The following is a 24,227-nucleotide window of genomic DNA, read 5'->3' on the forward strand; positions in this document are numbered from 1 at the left end:
TTTATAATTAGCATTTCATAGATAAGGATACTACATTATAGATCTTCTAATAAATATAATGTGGAAGATGATCAGTGATGACAGTTTCATAGAGATTTAGCCAGGTAATTTTCAAGTTGTTCTTATTTATTTATCTCTCCCTTCTGCTACTTCTCTCTCTTTCTTTGTTTAATATAATGCAATTCTTTTTATTTTCTGCTATAACTTACATTTAACATTTATGATTTTCTGCCTTTGTGGCCCCCCAATTTGATTACAAAATTGGAATGTAACTGTTGATATTATTTCTAAGTTTCTGTAAAATGCATTCTGCTAGCCATATAGTATTTCTGATTTCTTTTTCCTTCAGCTTTGTGTATGTATAAAACATACCATAATGGAATTGTCTGTTGAATGCCAGCACATTCATTTGTACCTCTTAGTGATAAAATACATCCTCCAGTGTTTTTCCCCCATTGCCATCACCTAAGGCATCAAACAAAGGCTTGTAAGCTCTGTAATGGTACACTACTCTTCAAAGTCATATAGGGGTGGAAGATGGGCTCCCAAATGATCTTTGCTCAATTCAATGCCAAAGGAGTTAAGATTGATGATAAATGCAACATTATCAGCTTCAAACTCAAGAACGGGACACATAATTTCTGTTGTGACATCATCATGATTCTTGCAGAATTTATAGGATTTCTCAAGGTAAGATTTGTACAACTTATTGTTCATTACTTCAATATTCAGTGCATATAAATATTTTTAGACATGCTGTGTTGAAATAATGGAGCTAATGGTGTTTCAACCAGAATGGCATTAAAGAGATCTGAGGACATCTCTGCAATGTTGACTGCTTCCATTTCCGTGACATTGCCCAATGGGTGGTCCTTCACCAAAATTTCTTCCACAGATTTTTTTTTCTTTTTGCAATGCACCATTCATTAGTAGAATCACATTGTCATCATGTAACTACACATCATATAGGTGAAAACTCTCTCTCTAATCAGGAAAGAAAGATTGAGTTTCAGACCAGCTATTTATTAATTTCTTCAAATGACCAGAATACATTTGATGGAAAAAGATTCTAAAAATTAATAAAATAATATTGTAAGCCCATTTCCCTCTTGGATATATATTTTAAAAATCTAAAAAAGGATAACAAGCCAAGTCTTGTGATATATAAAGAAGATGATAGATCATGATAAGGTGATATTTTTGCCAGAAGGCAAGGTTTCTTAACATTTGAATATCAAGAATTTGAAGAAAATCTTATAAATATTTTGATATAGAAAAATAATTTGATAAATTTGAGCACCTATTCATCATACATTTCTTTGCAAGGTAGGCACATAAGGAAATTCAGTCTGGTAAAGAGTATTTACACAATACTTACATTTTTTAAATGTAAAAATTAGGTACACATTTTTACATTTTAATGAAGAGCCAAGTTAGTAAAGTAAGGCAAGAAAACTAAGTAAAAAGTATAAAGATAGGAATTAAGAAATATAACACATTCTTCCTAAACAAGGTAATCACAAGCAGTTAGTTTCTTTTGACACAAGTTCTGATAACACACTCTACCTTCTCATATTAGTACCTAGCATACAATATTACCTGTTTCATTTATGCTTGCCTTAAAACCTGGTAAAATAAGTGAGTACAGAGCTCTTGGGGAATAATGGTTGCCACAGAATTTATAAGCCTAAACCATTTGACTTGTCAAAGCAAAACCAAAAGTACAAGGACCAAGAAAAACCATACTATGAAGCTTGAAATAAACTGAAAACCTCTATGTACCAGGAAAGAATTATCCAACACATTTTTTAACACAAAGTTTTATGATTTTAAAAACAATAGGAAGTATAACAACTAAGACTTAAGATGGGGTTTTTCAACCCCAGCATTATTGTTATTTGGGGTTAAATAATCCTTTGCTATGGAGACTATCTTGCATATTGTAGAAATTTAAGCATCATCCTTGGTCTTACCCAATGGATGTGAGTAGCAGCAACCACCCCACAACACCTTATCCCTAGTTAGGAACAACCAAAAATATCTCCAGATGTTGCAAAATGTCTCCCATTTGGCAAAATAGCCAAATTGAGAACCACTGTTTGGGGTCTTTATGGATTGTCATTCAGTTTAAGAAATGTACCTCAGGTTACATTCTAATGTGCTGGTCTACCAAGTTTTCTAAAGCATAGGAATAAGTCAGAAATTGTTTCTTATAATAAGAAACTTTTTTTTTTCTATAGAAGATGTAATCCTAAAGTTTTACATTGTCATTCAGCTAAAGGAGTGTGACAAATTCTCCACAAAAATAAAGATGTTTGTCTCAGAAACTTCAAGTATCACAATTTACCCAAGATCCTGGTCTAGCAATTCTCTCAGCTAGATAGATTTGTGAATTTAAGGGGGATTTATTTCCTGCTATATATTATGAATGTGTCTTACAAACATGTCTACAGTTTTGCTACTTTCTACTTACCAGGTCCAAAGATTATTATATCATTAATATAATTAATCTGAAAATATGGAATGAATAACTAGAGTTTTGACAGACAACTCAAAATCCAAAGTATCTGGAGATTAAAAAATACACTTCTAAGTAAAACATGGGTCAAAGAAAAATCTCAATGAAAACTAAAAATATGTTTATATGAAAATTAAAATACAACTTATTAAAATTTGTGAAATGCATCATATGCAATCAGTGCTTAAAGGGAAATTTATAACATTGATTGTACATACTGGTAAAGAAGAAAAATCTAAAATCAATAATATAAGCTTCCAAAATAGGACATTAGAAAATAAAAGCAATTTAAATCCGAAACAAGCTGATAAAAAGAAATAATAAAAATTAGAATATAAGTAAATGAAATAGAAAACAAGAAAATTTATCAAAAAATAAATGAAATGAGTAGCTGTTCCTTGGGGAAAAAATAATAAAATTGATAAACCTTTGGCCAGGCTATGTATGGAAAAAAGAGAGAAAGTACAAATGATTAATACACAAAAGATAGAGGGGCCATCATTATAATCTCAAAAAGAATATTAGGAATAACTCTAAGCCCAAAATTTAGGTTACTTGGATTAAACAGATAAATTTCTTTAAAGATACAATCTATCAAAACTCACAAGAGGAAAAGTAAATATTTTAAAAATTGAATCAACAATTAATAACGTTCTAAAACAGAAATTTCCATGTCCACATTGTTTAATGGGCAAGTTAACCATAAACACTTAAAGAAGAAATGATGGTGACTTACTTAGGAAGGTTATGGAAAGACGGCAGATTAAGAAGCAGAAGGAGGCAGTCTTCCACTAGAACAACCATTAAACAGGCAGGAACTGACTGAAACGACTATTCTGAAACTATGGAGGCTAACAGAACACTTTAGAACATCCAGCTAAGAGTAGGAGGAAGAAGCTGAAAATTACTCTATAGACAGTAAATTGTTCTCTCCACATGGCAGTTACTAGAGTTTATCCCCCATGTTTGCTGCAGGCCACTACACAGTATGGCCCCTGGGTAGCTCAATGGTGACTGAAAGGGACATAAAAATCCAGCTCCCCCACACCAGGCCAATTGTTAATCACAGTTTTGCTTGTTGACTTTAGATGGCAGGGGCCCAGCTACAACGGGGGTGGGGGCTATTGTTCCAATCAACCTGGGAGAAAGGGAGCAACAGAAGAGATTAAAGATATTACACCTCCTCAAGAATGTAGGGGAAAAGTTCAAGGGTTGCCAATTGGGTAGGTCAATAAAGCTCAGATGTAGGGAGCTGTGGTAAAAACTCCAAGTGTCCTTCCTGATTGCCACCCAAGGGAAGTTTGGAACCTGTCTGCAATGCCTTCATTGGTCAGTAGCTTTGTTTCAGCTAGGAAAGACTGACTCTGGAAATTCCTGACTTGAATGAGCCCTCACTCACACAATTTGCCATCCGCCCAGAGAACAACATAAAAGGTTAAACAAGAAGGAAAATATACCTCATCATATATTGATCATACTATCAAATGTAAAGGACAGAGAGTTCTAGAAACTATAATAGAAAAGCAAGTTGTCATATACAAGAGAGTACCAGTTACACCAAGTGTCTATTTCTCATCAGAAACCAGGGGGCAAGAAGGCAGTGTGGGTTGCAATATTTACGGTGCTGAAAAAAAACACAGCCAAACAAAAATTTTACATCCAGAGAGACTTCCTTTCAAAAAATGAGGGAGAAATTGAGACATTCCAAGATAAATAAAAGCCGAGGCAGTTCATGACCGCTAGAGCTGTCCTACAAGCAATACTAAAGGGAGTTTTTCAGACTGAAAGCAAATGACAGCAGATGGTGGTTCAAAGCAGCATAAAGAAATAAGGATCTCCCATAAAGGTAACCATTTGGGTCATTATAAATGACAGTATTATTGTGTTGTATTGTTTGGTATAAAACTCCATTTCTCTCTTCCTATCAGTGCTAAAATGCAAAGGCATAAAAAGTAATGATAAATTTATGGTTTGAGACATATAATGTACAAAGACATGAGTAGTAACAAGTAAAAAATGGTGAGAGTGCAGAGGGGTATAGGTAAAGTATATCTGTATCAAAACCACTTGGTATCAAATCAAAGTTTACTGTTATATATTTATGATATTAAATTTTAATCCCATGGAAATCACAATGACAATAGATGAAAAATAGTTCTAGATAGAAAAGGCATTCAACATGGTACAATAAAAAAAATCAAATAAACATAAAAGTATGTAGTAACAGAAAAATTGAGGGCCATTAAAAAAAAAAAGATATACAAAGGCAAAATGGCTGAGAGGATCCCAGATTATCAGTAGTGATTTAAATGTAAATGAATTAAACTCTCTAGTCAAGAGGTAGAGATTAGCAGAATGGATAAAATAGTATCACCCAACTTCATGTTGGCTGTAAGAGACACAGCTTAAATTCAAAGCATAAATAGTTTGAAAGTGAAAGAATGGGGAAAAAATACACGATGCAAGCAGCTATTAAAAGAGCGCTGGAGTAGCTATATTAATATCAGATAAAATAAACTTTAAGTAAAAAAACAGTTATGAGAGAAAAAGATAGTCATTACATATTAATGAAAGGGTCAGTTCAACAAGAACATATAACAGTTATAAATATATATGCACCTAACATAAAGCCCCAAATTATATGAAGCAAATATTGGCAATTTTGAAGGGGAATTTGATTGTTTTACATTAATAGTAGGAGAATTTAATATACCAGTTTCAGTAATGGAGAGAATGTCTAATCAGATGGTCAGTAAGGAAATAAAGGATTTGAATGATATTCTAAACAAACTAGACCTGGCAGACATATATAGAACACTTCACCCAAGAATAAAAAGAATGCACATTCTTCTTGAGTACAAATAAATCATCTTTCAGGACAAACCATATCTTAGGTCACAAAACCAGTTTCAATAAATTGTAAGGCATTCGATTCATATAATGTATCTTCCCCAACCACAAAAGAATGAAACTAGAAATCAATAACAGTGGGAGAAATGGAAAATTCACATATGAGGAAATTAAACAACATATTCCTGAACAACCAATAAGTTAGAGGAAATCACAAGAGAAATTAGTCAACTTACCAGGCAGGGGAGATATCATGATTACGAAGGTTGTTGGCCCAGGGTGAAGTTTATCCATTGCACACCGGAGGTGCTGACCCCTGTGATTTCCCCCAATGGTGGAAACTCAACTGCACAATTTGTGGAAGTAGGGTACAGCGTTCGTGCTGTCCCCTAAAAACAAACAAACAAACAAACAAAAAAGCCACAAAAAAAATAGAGTAATTAGAAAATAACTTCTTGCAAATGGAAGTAAAGATACAACATACCAAAACTTGTGAGATGCAGCAAAGGCAGTGCCGAGAAGCAAATTTACAGCTCTAAATGCTTACATTAAAATAGATGACCTCAAATCAGAGACCTAACCTCAAAATTGGAAGAAATAGAAAAAGAAGAGCAAACTAAACCCAAAGAAAAAGGAATGAAGGAGATAGCAAAGATAAGAGTGGAGATAAATGAAATAGAAAACAAAAATAATAGAAGCAACAAAAACAAAAGTTACTACTGACCACAATAAAATAAAAAGGCCTATAATATAACAATAAATTGGACAGCCTAGATGAAGTGGACAAATTCCTAGAAGCACACGAACTACTTACACTGAATCTATAAGAAATAGAAGATTTCAAGAAACCAATTAGCAGTAAAGAAATTTATTAAAGCCATGGTAAACAAAACAGAATGGTAGTGGCACAAGGATAGACATAAGACCAATGTAATTGAGTTGAGAGATGTGCAACCAATCCCCACATTATGGTCAACTAATTTTGACAAGGTGACAAAGACCATCAATAGGGAAAGAATAGTCTTTTCAACAAATTGTGCTGGAATCATGGATCTCCATTTGAAAAATAAAGTAAAGGAGGACCCCTACCTGCACCTTATTCAAAAATCAACTCAAAATTATTCAAAGACTTAAATATTAGAGCCAGAATTATCAAACTCCTAGAATTAAATATAAGGAAGCGTCTTCAAGATCTTTTTGACCGTGAGGTGCAGAGATGCCCAGAGATGTACTTACCACATGCAATGAATGTTATCATGATGATGGGAGTGAGTGTTACTGGGCGGGGAGTGGTGGGGTGGGGGTGGTAGGGTTGAATGGGACCTCATATTGTTTTTTTAATGTAATATTTTTACAAAATCAATTTAAAAATAAATAAATAAATAAAAAAGATCTTTTGTTAGGCAATGGCTTCTTAGATTTTATACACAAAGCACAATCAATGACAGAAAAAAATAGATGAATGGCACCTTATTAAAATTAAAAACTTTTGAGCTTCAAAGGAGTATATCTTGGAAGTAAAATGACAACATTCACAATGGAAGAAAATATTTGGAAACTACATATCATAAAAAGTTTAATATCCAGAATATATATAGAAATTTTCAACTTAACAAAATATAAACAACCGATTAAAAAATGGGAATTGAATAGACATCTTTCCAACGAAGATATACAAATGGCCAGAGAGCACATTAAAAGATGTTTAAATCATTTGCCATCAGGGAAATGAAGATCAAAATCACAATGTGATATTAGAATGGTTGTTATTAACAAATCAGAAAATAACAAGTGTTAGAGAGGGTGCAGAGAAATAGGAACACTCCTTCATTGCTCATGGCAATGTACAAGTGTGCAGCCACTGTGGAAGACAGTTTGAAAGATTCTCAGAAAGCTAAGTACAAAACACATGACCTAGTGATCCCACTACAATGTATATATGCCAAATAATTGAAAGCAGAGACTAAAAGAAATATTTGCACATATTGTGCACATATCGTGAATACTGGCCTTATTCACAGTTAGCAAATGACAGAAGAAACCCAAGTGTCCATCAAACAATGAATGGATAAATAAAATGTGGCATTTACATACAATGGAATATTATTCAGCTGTAAAAAGGAATGAAGTCCTGATATATGAGACAACATGGATGAACATTGAAGTCATCAAGTTGCATGACATAAGCCAGACACAAAAGGATAAACATGGTATTATCGTTGTGATTTGAAAACAAATAGAATAAGCAAACTTTCTGAGTCAGAATCCAGAATATAGATTACTAGGAGATGGGGTAGAATAGGGAATGGGAAGTTATGGCTTAAAATGTAGAGTTCCTATATGGAGTGATAGAAAATGTTTTGTGAATGGATGTAGGTGCTAGTAGCACAACATTGTGACAATAATTAGCAGCATTAAAATGTATGTCTGAATGTGGTTAAAAGGGAAAATTTTAGGTTGTATTAATATATGCTAATAGAATAAATAGCTTTTTAAAAATCCATAAAAATGTGGTACACAAACTTATCTGTGGGTTATAGTTAATAACACAATTATAAAAATGTGCTTTCATCAATTGCAACAAATGTATCACACCAATGAGAAGTGTTAATAATAGGGTGGTATATGGGAATTCCATATTTTATGCATGATTTTTCTGTAATTCCACAACTTCTCTAATAAAATGAAAAAGAAGAAATGATATCAACTCTCTGCAATTCTACATAAAAGAGAAACAGAAGGAACACTTCCAAATTCAATGTATGAGGTCAGCATTTTAAAAATATAAAAACAAGACAAGTATATCTCTAGGAAGAAAAATTATAGACTAAAACTTTCATGAACATACGTGCAAGATTGGGGGAAAGGGAAAAAAAAAAACCTGACTTTGTTCACAGATGATAAGATTGCCTATGTAGAAAATCTCAAAGAATGGAGAAAAAAATTCCTGAGACTAGTAACTAATACTAAATATAACAAAACATGGACAAGAAGTATATGAGCAAAGTGTATGAAACTGACTAAAGAAATCAAAGATCTAAATATATGGAAAGATATTACGTGTTCTTGATTAGGAAAACTCAATATAATTAAAATATCAATTCTTCCCACTGAACCGTACATTCAATGAAATTCCAATGAAAATACCAACAAGTGATTTGTATATTTCAACAAACTCATTCTAAAGTTTATATGGAAAAGCAAAAGACTCAGAATAGCAACAAAATAGAAAAGAAGAATAAATTTGAAGGACTAACATTATCTGACTTCAAAACTTAAAGCTACAGTAATCAAAAGAGAATGATATTGGCCAAAAAAATGGCAAATGCTATTTGGACAAAATAGAGCACAGAAATAGACCGGCACAATTTGATCAAATGATCTTTGATAATGGCATAAAACAATTCAATGGAGAAAGGAAAGTCATTTCAATAAACAATGTTGAGACAATTGGATATTAACACACACTCACACCCACACAAATGATAATTAGACACGGACTTTAACCTCTCACAAAAATTAGCTATAATTGGATCACAGACCTTAAATGTAAAATGCAATACTATAAAACCACTGGAAAAACTAGAAGAAAATCTAGGTAATCTTCCATTTAGTGGTAAGTTTTTAGATACAACATTGACAGTATGAACCATGAATGAAGCAATTGATAATTCAGACTTCATTAAATTTAAAATCTTCTGCTCTGTGAAAGATATTGTTAAGAGAATGAAAACACAAACTACAGGCTGGGCAAAAACATTTGCAAAAATATATCTGAAAAAAATTGTAACTAAAATGCACAAAAAACTTAAAATTTAATAATAAGAAAACGACTCCATTTAAAAACAGGAAAAAGATTTGCATTAACCCCTCAACAACAACAAAAAAGACATACAGATGACAAATAAGCATACGAAAAGGTGCTCAATATCATATGTCATTGGGCAATTGTAAATTAAAACAGTGAGATACCACTGCACACCTGCTAGAATGGCTAAAATCCAAAACACTAATAATGCAACATTCTGGTGAGGATGTAGAGTTATAGGGACTCTCATGCATTGTGAGTGGGAATGTAAAATAGCACAGCCACTTTGGAAAGCAATTTGGCAATGTCTTACAAAGCTAAACATAATCTTATCATGTGATCCAGCAATCACACTCCTAGGTCTTTACCCAATTGAGTTGAAAACATATATTCACACAAAAACCTGCTTGCAAAAGTCGTTCATAATTGACAAAACTTAGAAGCAAACAAGATTTCTTCAATAGGTGAATGGGTAAATAAACTGTGGAACATTCACATAATGACATATTCAGCAATAAAAAGAAATAAGCTTCTGGTCATGGAAAGACATGGAGGAACCTTGTATGTATATGGTTAAGTATAAGAAGCCAGTCTGAAAAGACTACATACTATATGAAACTCTGGAAAAGACAAAACTACAGAGATTAAGAAAACATCAGTGGTTTCAAGTGGTTCAGGGAAAGGAAAGTAGGAATGAATAGGTGGAGAAAAGGACAATAGTAAGGCATTGAAACTATTCTGTAAGATATTATGAGAGTGAACAATGATATCATGCCTTTGTCAAGAACCCATAGAACTGTACAACACAAAGACTAAACCATAAAATAAACTATGGACTTTAATCAATAACAGGTACCAATATTAGTTAACCACATGTTATAAATGTACCATAATAATTCAAGATGTTAATAAGAGAAGAAACAATTAGTGGGCAAAATTGGGGTATACAGAAATGTCCTGTACACTGTGCACAATTTTTATTTAAAACTGAAAATACTCCTAAAAATATTCTAATTTTAAATGGCAGTGCAAAATGTCCTTTCTCAAGAGGATACAGCCTTCCCTACATTCAAAGGGACTTTTTGGTTTATAAACTGGATCAAGTGTGAGAATAGTTTGAGAGGCCACAACTTCTATTGTGGTGATTCAAGTCAAACTTCTTATCAGGCCTAAGGCTGTTCTGCTTGTATAAATCAATTAAACTTTAGTAATCAGCTCATCCATTTCAGGTTTAGGAACACACTGATCATCTAGCCCAAGCCAAAGATCTCAGTGTCTCAGACCATTCTGATTACTAGTTAATCTGTAAAGTCTATTAGAGGAAGCATGTCTGCCTTTCCTTCATAGTTAAGTATCACCCCTTGGACCTTGCCACCTTGAAATCCTATTTGATTCAAGGAGACCAGTGAAATTGCACTATTTCCCACTGTAATTTCTGGCAGTGTAAGAATTTTCACAGATGCCAGGGCTTTTCTCAATAATGAATTTCTCAATGTTCTGTTCTTAACCCTGCTTTTTCTTGAAAATGTCAGGGTATTTAGTCCGAGAAAAGTCTTGCCTCTCTTAGACTTTTATGATGATCTGTGTGGGAAAAGATTTCCACAAAGACTCCTGATCTTACCAATCCCCAGATTTTTTTAGTTCTAAGGTTCATTATTTTAGGCTCTGGATTTCTAACATAATAAAGAATGTATTTCTCAAAATTCTGGTGAAGGGAATGCTTTCTAGACTCTCCAACGGGGCATGGTAAAGTATTGGGTGAATAGGTGTTACATGGTAAATCCATTCTAACATTCCAATATTTGTAAGCCTTTCAATACTTTCCTTAAGAATAACAAGAAAGTTCTAAATTTCAGTTTAATTTCATGTAGTCTACTGTTGGATCCAGGTTTCTGTAAATCAGCCAAGTAAATCAAGTCAGTCAATCCCAGCTCTTTGAAACAAGGCATGGAATCTAGGACCTCTGTTAGTGAGTCCATGTGAAAATTTTTGTTTAATAGAACTTTGTATTCCTTCCATCCTGGTACCACATCTTTAGAATTCACGAGTCCTATGTAAACAATTTGCCATAAAGTTCCTGATTGAGTGCCTCAATATATGGTACCATATAAAAGGTTTAGTGTCCATTTTACAGATGACAAGTCAAACATTCAACAGTGGCAGTATTTAGCACTGCCTAGCTGATTGGGAGACCATGCACAGACTTTACCTTTGCTGTCAAAACTGCTTCATTCATGGGTCCATTGTGTGAGATGGGAGTGGCTGAGCCAGCTTACCATCTTTGCTATTTAACAGTATTCTTGGAGTACAGTAAGATATAAAATTTAAATCAGAAGTTTATGTCTTCCTTCCTACATTCTTCTTGTTAAAGGAGCAGTTGCATCACATCTCTAACTGGCCTACGTGTACTTAATCGTATTCCTTTAGATAAACAATCACACAGTTGCATACAAGTTATAAAGCTAACTGTCATATAGAAAATAGTTATGAAGACAACATCACTAAAGAGAGTGATCTGACAACTCCCAAAAAAGCACAACTCTCCGATTACCTTTTTATGGTTTACACATGGTCAGATATCCCAGTAAACTGAATGAGCAGCTGTGGCAAAAGATAAAATTCCTGATAAGGTCTGATGAAACTTCAAAATCATTGTAACTTTGCATTTGGCAAATATGCTTTGTATTCCTGTTGTAAACAATATTTGTGATGAAAATAAAAAATCTCTTTAGATTAACAGGCAAGTGTTAAATGTTGTTTGTTACTTTTGCTTTCCTCAAACACATAAAATAGAAAAGTTAATCTGTATGCTATACAGAAGAGAAAATAACTCAAATACCAGCTTCATAAACTAATCAATTAGCATTTAGGAAGGAGTTGAAGTAGGAAGCCTGTGCTTCTGAATGTAGACTAAAAGTACAATGACTAGAATAGTAAAGAAATTCCAGAAAGAAACGTACATTTTGCCTACGCGGTTTCTCAAAGCAGTAGTATAATAATCCCTACATTGTAATTAAATAATTAAGCATTTGAACAAACAAACAAAAAGTTGGATTCTTCAAACACACTAGTATAATATACATATATGTTCCAAATAAATTAAATTGAATCAAAATATTTTAGAATTGCACCCTAAAATAACTGTAAAATATATCAGATGAATTGTATTAAATCTTGGAACAAAGTATGATTTTTATGCACAGCAACAAAAGAAGAAATCATAAAAAAGAGAATGATTAACTTTAAATTTGTGAAAAACAAAAATAAAGGTGTGGCACATTGAGTTATGTACTTCAGAAAAAACATGTTTTTAATCTTAATCCCATTCCTGTGGAGGGAAGCCATTGTAAACAACGACCTTTGAAGAATTTATTTTTAAAGTGTAGCAGTTTGGTATTATTTATGGATTCCAAAAAGAGATATTGGATTATGTTTGTGAACCAATCTGTTCCTCTGGGCATATGAGATTGTATTAGATTCAGAGGTTTCACTTTTGCTTGATTAAATTATGATTAAGGCTTTGATTGGGCTATGCCAGAGAAAGTTACATGGTAGAGGAGTTAGTGGAAGAGTTTTTGAATGTTGGAACCCCAGGAAGTAAACACACAGGAGAACACAGAGGAATACAGATGGCTCCATAGACATGGCAGAAGTCCTGGGAAGAGAGAGCCTGGTAGTCTATGCTGACCTTGAGAGAACAGAGCCACTGAGCCCAGAGAAGAAGTCCTAGGAGAGAGATGAGAGTTATCCCAGCCTACAGCTGTTATTGGAAGAAGCTGGGACCATGGACCCTCAAGAGGAAGAGGGAGGCATCTGCCTTGCAGACATCAGCAGCCAACATGTGGCAACAGATTTTGGTGAGGGAAGTGACTTATACTTTACGATCTAATAATTGTAAGCTTCTACCCCAAATCATGAGCCAACAACTTCTGGTTGTATAATCCAATTTATTTTGTGGTGTGTGTAATAGGGTCCTGGAAACTAAGACAAGGGCAAATTGCAACATGGGAAAAATATTTGTACTTCATGTTAATCAAGGCATTGATACTCATTAAACGTGAAGACTATTATAAACATTTAAATCAATAAATAAAGCAGTTCAAACTGTCAGTTTGAAAAGATAAATAATGCAAGTGGCCAAAACACAAATTATGTCTGTAACTGGTAATTAAAATACTGGAAACTGAAACAAAATGCCACTTTTTGTTCTTTATTTCAAAAATTACTTAACAAGTCACATGTTGTAACATGTACATGTTGTAACAAGTACATGTTGGGGATGCAAAGATGAAAACAACAGACACAGTCCTTTTCTTTATTCAGTTTGCAGTGATTTAATTTGCAATCATTTGTTTTATATTATATAAATATTTTTGTTAGCAAGAAGTACATAAGAAGTCACTGAATGAAAATACTCAGATAACAAAAAATGCTTCAAGGTACAATTTTATAATATATATGTAAAAAGAAATAAATTATACACCAAAATGTTAATCTTATTTTTGGGGTTAGGGTTTCATAAGTGGGTTTTCTCTTGCTCTTTACTCATATGTGTATTTTTAAATTTTGATTGACATGACTTCATCAGGAATGAGGTAGTTATATGTAGAAAAGTAAATTGTGATATACTGTATTTTATTTTATTTTTTTAAAGATTAAGTAATCTTTTTGTTTTTTTTGTTTTTTGTGTGTTTTTTTTTGTCTTTTTTTTTTTAATGTTACATTAAAAAAAATATGAGATCCTCATATACCCCTCACCCCCCTCACCCCACTCCTCCCCCCCATAACAACCTCCTCCATCATCATGAGACATTCATTGCATTTGGTGAATACATTGCTGAGTACCGCTGCACCTCTTGGTCAATGTTCCACACCATAGCCCACACTCTCCCACAGTCCACCCAGTGGGCTATGGGAGGATATACAATGACCAGTAACTGTCCCTGCAGCACCACCCAGGACAACTCCAACCCCTGAAAATGCCCCCACATCACATCTCTTCCTCCCACTCCCTTCCCACCAGTAGCCACCTTGGCCACTTTCTCCACAACAGTGTCACATTTTCTTCGATTACTAATCACAATAGTTCATGAATAGAATATCAGTAAGTCCACTCTAATCCATACTCTATTCCTCCATCCTGTGGACCTTAGAATGGTTGTGTCCACTCCACAACTATATCAACAGGGGGCTTAGATTCCACATGGATGCTGGATGCAATCCTCCTGCTTTCAGTTGTAGGCACTCTTGGCTCCCTGGTGTGGTGGTTGACTTTCTTCACCTCCATGTTAGCTGAGTGGGGTAAGTCCAATAACCCAGAGTGTAGGAGTTGCAAGTCTCTTGAGGCTCAGGGCCTGGCTATCACATGGTCAGTCCAGAAATTCAGGTCCCCTGGGGTATACACTAAACATTAGCACCAACTACAGATCTGGTAAAAGTAACAGGAGAGGTTTGTGGACAAAGATCACATCTGCATCCAACTTCATCACACAGAAACACAAACTCCAAAGTAGGACCAATTGACATGGCACTGAACTTCATCTGCCATGACCATAGAACCTGTGGGTCTCTGTAGCCCTCAGAAGAACCAACACCTGGGGTTGTATCTACTTTATCTGTCTCTGGGACTCTGCTGAGGTGTGCATAAGGGTGACCCCTCTGATAACCTTCTGGCTCTTTTTGGAGACTCATAGCCATATAAACTCATTTGTCCTTTCCATTTCTCCCTTTTATTCAGGTCAAAAGGCATATTTATTTATTTATTTATTTTTAACTTTTAAATTTATTTATTTAAAACTTTTTAAAAGATGCTTAGATTACATAAATATTACATAAAAAGTGTAGGGGATTCCCATATGCCCCACTCCCTACCCTCCCACACTTTCCCACATCACCAACATCCTTCAAGAATGTGGTACATTTGTTAGAATTTTTTTTTATTGACTTTGTAATAATATTACATTAAAAATATATATATATGAGGTCCCATTCAACCCCACCATCCCCACCCCACCTCTCCCTCCCCCCAGCAACACTCATTCCCATCATCATGACACATCCATTGCATTTGGTAAGTACATCTTTGGGCACCTCTGCACCTCATGGTCAATGGTCCACATCATGGCCCATACTCTCCCCCATTCCATCCAGTGGGCCCTGTGAGGATTTACAGTGTCCGGTGATTGCCCCTGAAGCACCATCCAGGGCAGCTCCATGTCCCAAAGACGCCTCCACTTCTCATCTCTTCCTGCCTTTCCCCATACCCATCAGCCACCATGTCCACTTTTCCCAATCCAATGCCACCTTTTCTATGTGGACATTGGATTGGTTGTGTCCATTGCACCTCTATGTCAAGAGGAGGCTCAGATTCCACATGAATGCTGGATGCAATCCTCCCACTTTCAGTTGTAAGCACTCTAGGCTCCATGGTGTGGTGGTTGTCCTTCTTCAACTCCATCTTAGCTGAGTGTGGTGAGTCCAATAAATCAGATTGTAGGTGCTGGAGTCTGTTGAGGCTCAGGGCCTGGCTATCACATTGTCAGTCCAGAGATTCAAATCCCCTAAATATATATTAAACCCCAACACTAACTGCAACTCCAGCACATTAGCATGAAAGTCTTATGAAGAGAGATCCCATCTGAGTCCAGATTCATCACACATAAACACCAGTTCCAAAGAGGGGCCATCTGACCTGGTAGTTAACCCCATCTGCCATGACCATAACTCCCATGGGTCTCTTTAGCCCTCAAAGGAACCAATACCTGGGGGTTGTATCTGTTTAATCTGTCTCTTAGACTCTGCTCAGTTGTGCATAAGGGCAATCCTTCTGACAGCCTCCAGACTCTTTTTTAGAGACTCGTAGCCATCTAAACTCATTTCTCCTTTCCATTTCCCCCTTACATTAGGTCAAACAGCATTTTAAAGTCATGTTATTTTATGTAGACAGGGATATTCTGCTGATCCGCATTGAACCTTCCGTACAAGGTCATTTTCCAGTTGCATCATCAGTTGGTAGTTGATAGTGATCCCTCGGTGCCAGGGAGGCTCATCCCCGGGTGTCATGTCCCACGCTGGGGGGAAGGCATTGCATTTACATGCTGAGTTTGGCTTTGAGACTGGCCACATTTGAGTAACATGAAGGCTGACAGGAGGAAATTCCCAGGCACAATGCTGCTCTAGGCCTTGTTCTTATTTTAGGCTTATCAGCTCACAAGCATAGTCATTAGCGTCAGGGGCTCACTGTTGAACCCTCACTCCCTCCCGGTCCCCGCCGCTGCACCTGGGAGACTGTCGCTGCTCCCCTAGGGACCACGACAGAGCACCACTGGCCAGGAACCCAGTACCCCCCCTGCTGTGGTTTTTAATTGTTGCCACTATGAGTATATCCAAACATTACCATGCACCCTGGACATATGTTCTGTACAGCTCCCTGTCAGCCATATATCACCTGTCAATGGTATCCCATACCAGTATTCCTCCGTTGCCATTGTTGAACCACTCTGTGATCCAGAGAAAAGGCATTTTTAACTCATGGTATTATATGTAGACTGAGATATTCTGCTGGTCCGAATTGACCCTTTTATTCAAGGTCATTTTCTAGTTACTTCATTGTAGGGAGCCACCCGCTGTGAGACCTATTTACAGCCTCCCACAACATGGCGGATCTCACAACATGGCGGAGTTCACAAATCTGCCCTGTCATTTCCTTATTCTTCTTCCTCCCTGCTTCTTTGTTCTCCCCTTCCCGCCACAACTCTGGTGACCACTGCGATACGCATGCACAAGGCGCGAGACTCTGCAGACCCGGCACGAACTTTCAGCCAATCCCCTCCTTGGACGTCTGCCACCCGCAAAACCAGCCTATCACCTATGGACACGCTCCCTTCCCTCAGTATAAATTCCCATGTTCTACCCCCAATAAACGAGACATGATCAGAATCCTGTCTTGTCTCCATTCTTCTCTCCACTCCTGCCCCACCCTGCTTCTTCCCACAGGCCCCTGGACTCACCCCCGCTGGTCCAGAGCACTTCATCAGCTGGTACTTGGTAGTAATCCCTTGGTGCCAGGTAGGCTCATCCTGAGGAGTCATTTTAATTAATCTGTTTGATTTCTCTTTTCAATACCACCTATCACATTCTAAAATGTTGCATGATTTATTTTCTTACTGCTGTTACATATTATCTGCCTAGCCCTACTCCCCAAAATATAAGTTCCACAAAGGCAGAGATTTTGTTCATAGCACCAAGAAGAGTTCTTGGCACATAGATGATCTGTAAATAAGTGTTGAATGAGGAATGATGAATGAATGAATGATTCTTCCTCTCTGACTCTGTGTTTACTTAAACTGCTTCAAGCTGATTCTGTTTACTGTTTACCTTCTATTCAATTTATGAGTAATGGTGGTCTTTTTCTGGACTCCTGTCATCTAGGGTGCTTGTGGTAAGGGGAACAGTGAGATGTCCCCAGACCCTGCTGGACAGAAAAGAGGGAGGAGGCCACAAGATCCAGGGAAGGAGGGGACGAGAATCAAGGCATCAGCTTGCTGGTAGAGAGATGGGAGAACTCACTGGTCAAGCTCCTGGTACTGGATTTGAGCTTGGAGAAACTGAGACTGTCTCAACATATTCTCCATTCTATCAGAATTAAATACGTTTCAAGGAAAGAACAACTACACAAAGACATATTTTGTCATTTATTAAATTGAACCACATTTTCAGAGTTATATGATAACTTTCTAAAGTACTGTTAATAAATAAAATGAGTCAGATGGGAAGAATCAAGAACGCTTGTGGAAATATTCCTCTTACATAAAGTCTCTTGCTTGTTTCTGGAAAAAAGATTTCCATACAAGGCTCATTGACCCTGTACTCTGCTCTAAGAATGAAGGCATCTGAAGTCATTATGGATGACTTCTTATTCTCCCTCAACTCAGTAAATTTAAGTCAATGACCTCATAGTTCCTCTCCTAAATGTAACTTATTTCCCACCCTCCATCAAGTTATCTCTATCAATTTAGAGATATTCGCATACTTTTCTTCCTTCCTTGTGTCTCATCACCAAGTAACTCCTCTGATATTTTTCTCTTGGGAAAACAATATGACTCAGAGACTTTTTTCCTAGGAGAAATCAATAAAGGTCTGATTATTAGAGATCTCAGAAGCATCAATGTGTCACTAACATCTAGTACTAATAATTGTATTCTCATTGGGAAGACACTTAAATATTTTCATTTCGGAGGTGATTACACTACAAAGGAGAAATGGAAATTATCTAGGGTGCGCAGCACCCTAGAACAGAGCAGGTAGGTCAAGACAATGCTCCTAATGTTAAGCAACCCTGCAGCGATCTCTCTCTTCTGACCTTTCCCTTCCACTTTCTATCTTTCTCTTTTACTTGTTTACTTTCCTTCTATCTCCTGTTATTCCAGTACTTTGGATGCTATTCTTACCATTTTAATCACTAAATTATAGTAAGTCTGGAGAAGGAGATATTTCTAAAAGGATATAATATATGATGTTTCTCTTTGGTGAGCTGCAGTTTCAAGGATCTTGTCTTTCTCATGCCTTCCATCATCATTTGTATGATAAATTATGTTTACCATTATGGGAGAAAAATATGTCTATGTCTCACCCATTGCATTCTCACCCATGTTCCTAAAAGATTACACCAGGGGAAGTGACCATCCTCTCTCATATAAGGAATGATGAAGTCAGTTTCCTAGGCTTGGCGTCTTTTATGAAACATTTGATGACATTAGCCAATGTGTGGATCCAGAGTTATGGGAGAATGATTAAGAAGTACGTGGCTTGATGGAATTGCTGTCCATCATTCTGAAAAGGACATTTTTTACAAGGAAACTAAGGTGGTTATGAGTAGAAATAAAAAGAAAAATTAATGAATATGGTATATCTGTAAACAGGACTTGTGTGCAATTAGTTGGAATGGCTGAGCTTCTTTGTGTTTCATTCTTCAGATGTTTACAGTTGCTCTTGGCCCCTTAAGGGAGTGGAAATTTTCATTCACTGTGAAGTCAGGAAACAAAACTCATTTTCTGCGTTGTGTGTTTGAAAAGGTGAGTTCACATACTTAGAGTGTTAAAGCCAAAATATTCAGCAGGAACAGCAACCAAATCTTATGAGACTCAGCCTCAGGAGAATTTCTGATTTAATATTTTCTAAGAAAACAAAACTACTAAATTTCTTTTATTTTGTTTCAACCTGTTGAAAGAACCTCTTTTCTCACTGCTCTTAACATGAATTCGAAGATTTAGAATTAGCTAGGTAAGTGTTAGAACCAATTCCTGACATGTCATAAACAAAAGACGGGACCCTCATTAAACACGGTAATCACAACTTAGTAATATTTGGAGTTATAGTAAGCCAGATTTCACCACATATTTTTAGCTTTTCTCCTTAGATATATTGCTCCAGTCAAACTTATCTGACTAAATATGTTATAGACTTTTTTAAGCTTTCTCCTTATATGTAATAACGATATTCTCTATAAAAATTTATTGATAGCATTTCCTCACTGATAAATAACATTTTAGCAGCATTAAGACTCCAATATTTGAAAAACAATTTGTATGACCTTTATCTTGATGACCCTCAGGCTCTGCAGTTTTTACATGTTATCAGTGTATTATGATTAAATATTTTGTTTCAGAGAAAATGACTTCACTTCTTAGATTCCTGTTTGAATTATCAAAGTCACTAAGCCTAGAGCAGAACTCTTAAAAGCACCAAAATTCTAGCAAGGTGCTGAAATGCCTCTTTTTTGATACTTAATTTAAAGTGAATTTAATTATCCAACAAGTGACTGGTTGGAGCCATATATGTAAAGTATCAGAGAAGCAAGTCTTTGTATTTTATGTTACTTCCCCTTTTAGATTAGTTGTCCTTTCCCTCATTAGCTGGTCACTATTCTATGTGTGACTAATGCCTGAGATTACTTAGGAGTGAAGTAAAAAGAATGATCAGGCTATGTACTCTAAGAATATGTGCTAACTAATTTGAGTTTGAACATTCCAAATATAGCCAATTGTATATGACATGGGAAATATTTCATTGAATTATATACAGGCAAGACTGAAGAAGCCAGAGATACCATACAAAAAGCATGCAAAAATGCACACTGTCATGGGAATGTTATCCAATATAAGCCTCCTTACTTCCTAATTCCTCCTCCCTACCTGGTTATTCCAACATAATTTCTTTTCTTGCCTCTCTTATCTAACTTCAAATTATCTCATTTCTCCTCTTCCTCTCATCTTCCTTATCTGTGCTTTTTCTAACCTCACATTTTGGTGCTTGCAACATATTTTCCACAATCTTGTTGATGGTTAAAAAACACATCAACATTTAGTGCCCTTATTTCTAAATACTTCCTTACTTTTTGCCTTCAGGATACTTAAACTTTTTCACTACTGATTGAATCAATGGATGGAGTAAATGCCTCTGTGGTGTCTGAATTTGTATTGATTGGGCTTTCAAGCTCGTGGGGGATTCATCTTTTCCTCTTTTGGTTCTTCGCTGTGTTCTACGTGGGAATTATACTGGGAAACCTCTGCATTGTGCTCACAGTTATTATTGACTCTCATTTGCACTCCCCCATGTACTTTCTACTGGCCAACCTCTCTCTTCTTGATCTGGGTCTTTCCTCTACCACCATCCCTAAAATGATCTCTGATCTTTTCACTGAATGCAACATCATTTCTTTTCCAAAATGTATGATACAGATATTTTTTATTCATGTCATGGGGGGAGTTGAGATGGTGCTGCTCATTGCCATGGCATATGACAGGTACACTGCAATCTGTAAGCCTCTCCATAACTGACTATCATGAGACCCCAAATGTGTATTTCCTTTGTAGTGGCTTCCTGGATAGTAGGGATAATCCATGCTGTTTCTCAGTTTGTTTTTGTCATAAACTTGCCTTTCTGTGGCCCTAACAAAGTAGACAGTTTTTACTGTGATTTTCCATGGGTCATGAAACTTGCATGTGTAGACACTTACAAACTAGAGTTTGTAGTCATTGCTAACAGTGGGCTTATATCCATGGCCACCTTCTTCTCTTTAATTATATCTTATATCTTCATTTTGGTCACTGTCTGGAAACGTTCTTCGGGGGACTTATCCAAAGCATTTGTCACATTATCAGCTCACATCACTGTTGTGATTTTGTTTTTTATGCCATGCATGTTTCTCTATGTGTGGCCTTTCCCTACAACATCACTGGATAAATATTTATTCATCGTCGACTTTGCTATCACTCCTGTCTTGAATCCTGCCATATATACATTAAGGAACAAAGACATGAAAGCAGCCATGAGAAGACTGGGCAGACAGATTGTGGGTTCTAGTGTGATCTCATAATGAATGGTGCAGACCAAGAGTACAAGATGCTTCTGGCTCACCAAGAACATTGAGAGTCACATGACTGTCATCTGCTAAGAGCAACTAGTTGGGAAGATAGCATAACAAAGATACATTTGTCAGAGGTAACAAATTACCAACCACAGAAAATTGGTTGAGTTCACCTACTTGCACTGAGAAGAAAGATGAGAATAGAAAACTAAGCTGATTTCCTGGAATAAACCTGCTATTAAAATACCAGTTCCCAAGTGACATTTTCTGGGACTTGCTTACTGTAATTACCTTCAGTTGGTAATAGCTCATTAGATGGATAAATATTTCTCACAGTAAGCTATGGATCCAATGGATTAAATATGAGCTTAGATAAATCATGAAAAAATAAAGTGTATTTTTAAATTTCTGTTTTAATTTCCCTTTAAATTTGAAAAAGATGATAATCAAGTATATGTGACTTTGCTAAGATCTGAATTCAGATTTGCCTTTACCTTGAGCTTTGATCAGTTTATGATGCTATTTTAGTTTTGTGTTTAGATGATTTCAGGTAGAAAATAAATTTCTTTAATAATATTAATATTTTAGATAGATACAAACAAGAGTTTTTTGCACATTTCCATGCTTCCCTATTCTAAAACTGAAGACCTTCCAATATTCAATTAGTCCTTTCTTTTTCCTCAGAAAGGACTTAGGGAGAACAGTTCTTTCACAGGGAAATAATAACCTAAAGATGAGTGTTTAGAGGGCTGATTCCTTTGAATATGGTTTCCTGGTCAAGCAAAAGATCTCCCAGAACTTCTGCAGCTGTGTTTAATAGTCTTAGATAAGTGTAAAGCCAAAAATGGGGAGACAGATTCTATTTCATTGAGGATTTGTACATTTGGAATTAAAAGCTTTATTGAAGTTACACAAAACTCATTCATGCATTTGTTTCTACAGTTCTGTAAACAAAAACTTTTCAATAAAAGAAGCTAATGTCCTTGTTATTTTGTTCTACAATTCTCCAGGAACATTTCCAATAACATCTCTGGCTTCTGAGTAAATAAATCAACCCTGTTTCTTTCCGATGCCTTGCAATTCATCTGGACAGGAATTTCTTCTCTTAATCATTGCTAACTGTCCCCTCCCTCAGGTATTCTCCCAGCCTTCTGAAACACCACAGTTCCCTAGTTTTCCTCCTTCCTCTTGGATGATTCCTTCCCAGTGTCCTTTGTTGAGTAGCCCTCATTTGCCCAACTACCAGTACTAGTTTTGCTCAAAATTCCATCTTTAGCCTCTTTTCTATATTCTGCCCTGAGCTAATATCATTCATTTCCATGGCTTTTATCACCATCCACATGCTGGGGACTCTTGAACCATGTACTAATTTCTTGAGCTCTAGATACACATCTCCAACTGCATACCAACTTGGATTCCTCCCAGGTTCTTGCCACTTAACAAGTCTAAAAACTGAGCTCCTACTCAAATCAGTCTTCTTTTCAGGTTTCCAGTCACAATAAATGGCACCACCATTTACCCAATTGATCAAGCAAAATCCTGGGAGTCATACTATCTCCTCTCTCTCTCTTATCTTCAATATTCAATAAATCAGCAAGAACTATTAATTCTAACTTCTAATACCTCTTGAATCTGTCCTCTTATTTTCTTCTCCAAAGTCCCCAACCTTGCCTAAGGCTTCACATGTCATTTTTGGAATAGACAATTACATCACCTATGTGGTCATCCCTCTTCAAATCACAGTTGTCTTAATGCCTATTATCTATACTCAGTAAGAGAGATCTTATAAAATGTAAACCTGACCATGTGATTCTCTTGCTTAAGACCCTTTACAGGCTTCCCACTGCTGTTAAATTAAAATGCTAACTACTGATCAAACAATCTAAGACCTGGTTCCTATCCTCTTCTCCAGCCGCAGAGAACACATGCTCTTTTCCTGCAGTGCCTCAGCCAGTTTGGATTTCTTATTCTTTCCTGAAAGAAAATTTCAAACTCTTTCACTTCTGGTTCTTTGCACTTGCTAATCACTTTGTCTGAAACACTTGTCCTCCAGGACTTGCCAATTAACATGTATTCATTCTTCAGATCTCAGTTTCAACATCATTTTGTCAGAGAAGCTTTCTCTGAACCTGATTCTAGAAGAGCTGCTTCCATTGTATATTACATTAGGACTTCCTATTACCACTTTTATAACATTATTAACACTCAAATTTTCTTAGTCAATATTTGTCTTCACTATTACATTGTAAGTTCCATGAGTGCAGGGGGGGTTCTCTATCATGTTTGCTCCTATAACATCAGTATTAACAGTATAGAAAGTGCTCTATAAATATTTGTAAGTAAATAAACAAACCCAACTAAAAGTAAAAATTTACCACATGAATTATCCATTGACAGTGTCTGGACTTTCTTTTTGCATTTGACAAAGGGCATGTGTTTAAAGAGCTGCTTTTTTTCTTTTTTTCTTTTCTGTTATCTATTAATTTTCTCTGCCATTACCTTCTGAATTCCCTGAGCTAAATACATTGATGAATTGGCTTAGGCCAATTCAAATCTTGAGCCAATCTTATCTTCACCAGCCTATAAAATTTTGGTCAAATTCTTTCTGGTACTCTCAGATCTGGTGAACTCTCTGTTTACAATTTCTGCTCCCCTACTAGACCAGGAACATTCCCAGCTGTGAA

The 24,227-nt window shown here is 36.0% G+C and overlaps 1 non-coding gene and 2 pseudogenes across 1 annotated transcript; 2 read left to right on the plus strand and 1 right to left on the minus strand.

The window, feature by feature from the left end:
• Nucleotides 1–253: 253 nt before the first annotated feature.
• Nucleotides 254–5,623, minus strand: LOC101427120 (V-type proton ATPase subunit d 2 pseudogene; annotated as a pseudogene).
• Nucleotides 5,597–5,760, plus strand: LOC111759691 (U1 spliceosomal RNA). The gene has a single exon (XR_002793592.1). It is a non-coding gene; the product is annotated as a U1 spliceosomal RNA (small nuclear RNA).
• A 14,854-nt stretch (nucleotides 5,761–20,614) lies between these two features.
• Nucleotides 20,615–21,552, plus strand: LOC101426690 (olfactory receptor 4F6-like; annotated as a pseudogene).
• The last annotated feature ends 2,675 nt before the right edge of the window (nucleotides 21,553–24,227 follow it).

This window comes from Dasypus novemcinctus, chromosome 3, assembly GCF_030445035.2.
Source record: "Dasypus novemcinctus isolate mDasNov1 chromosome 3, mDasNov1.1.hap2, whole genome shotgun sequence".
NCBI classification, from domain to species: domain Eukaryota; kingdom Metazoa; phylum Chordata; class Mammalia; order Cingulata; family Dasypodidae; genus Dasypus; species Dasypus novemcinctus.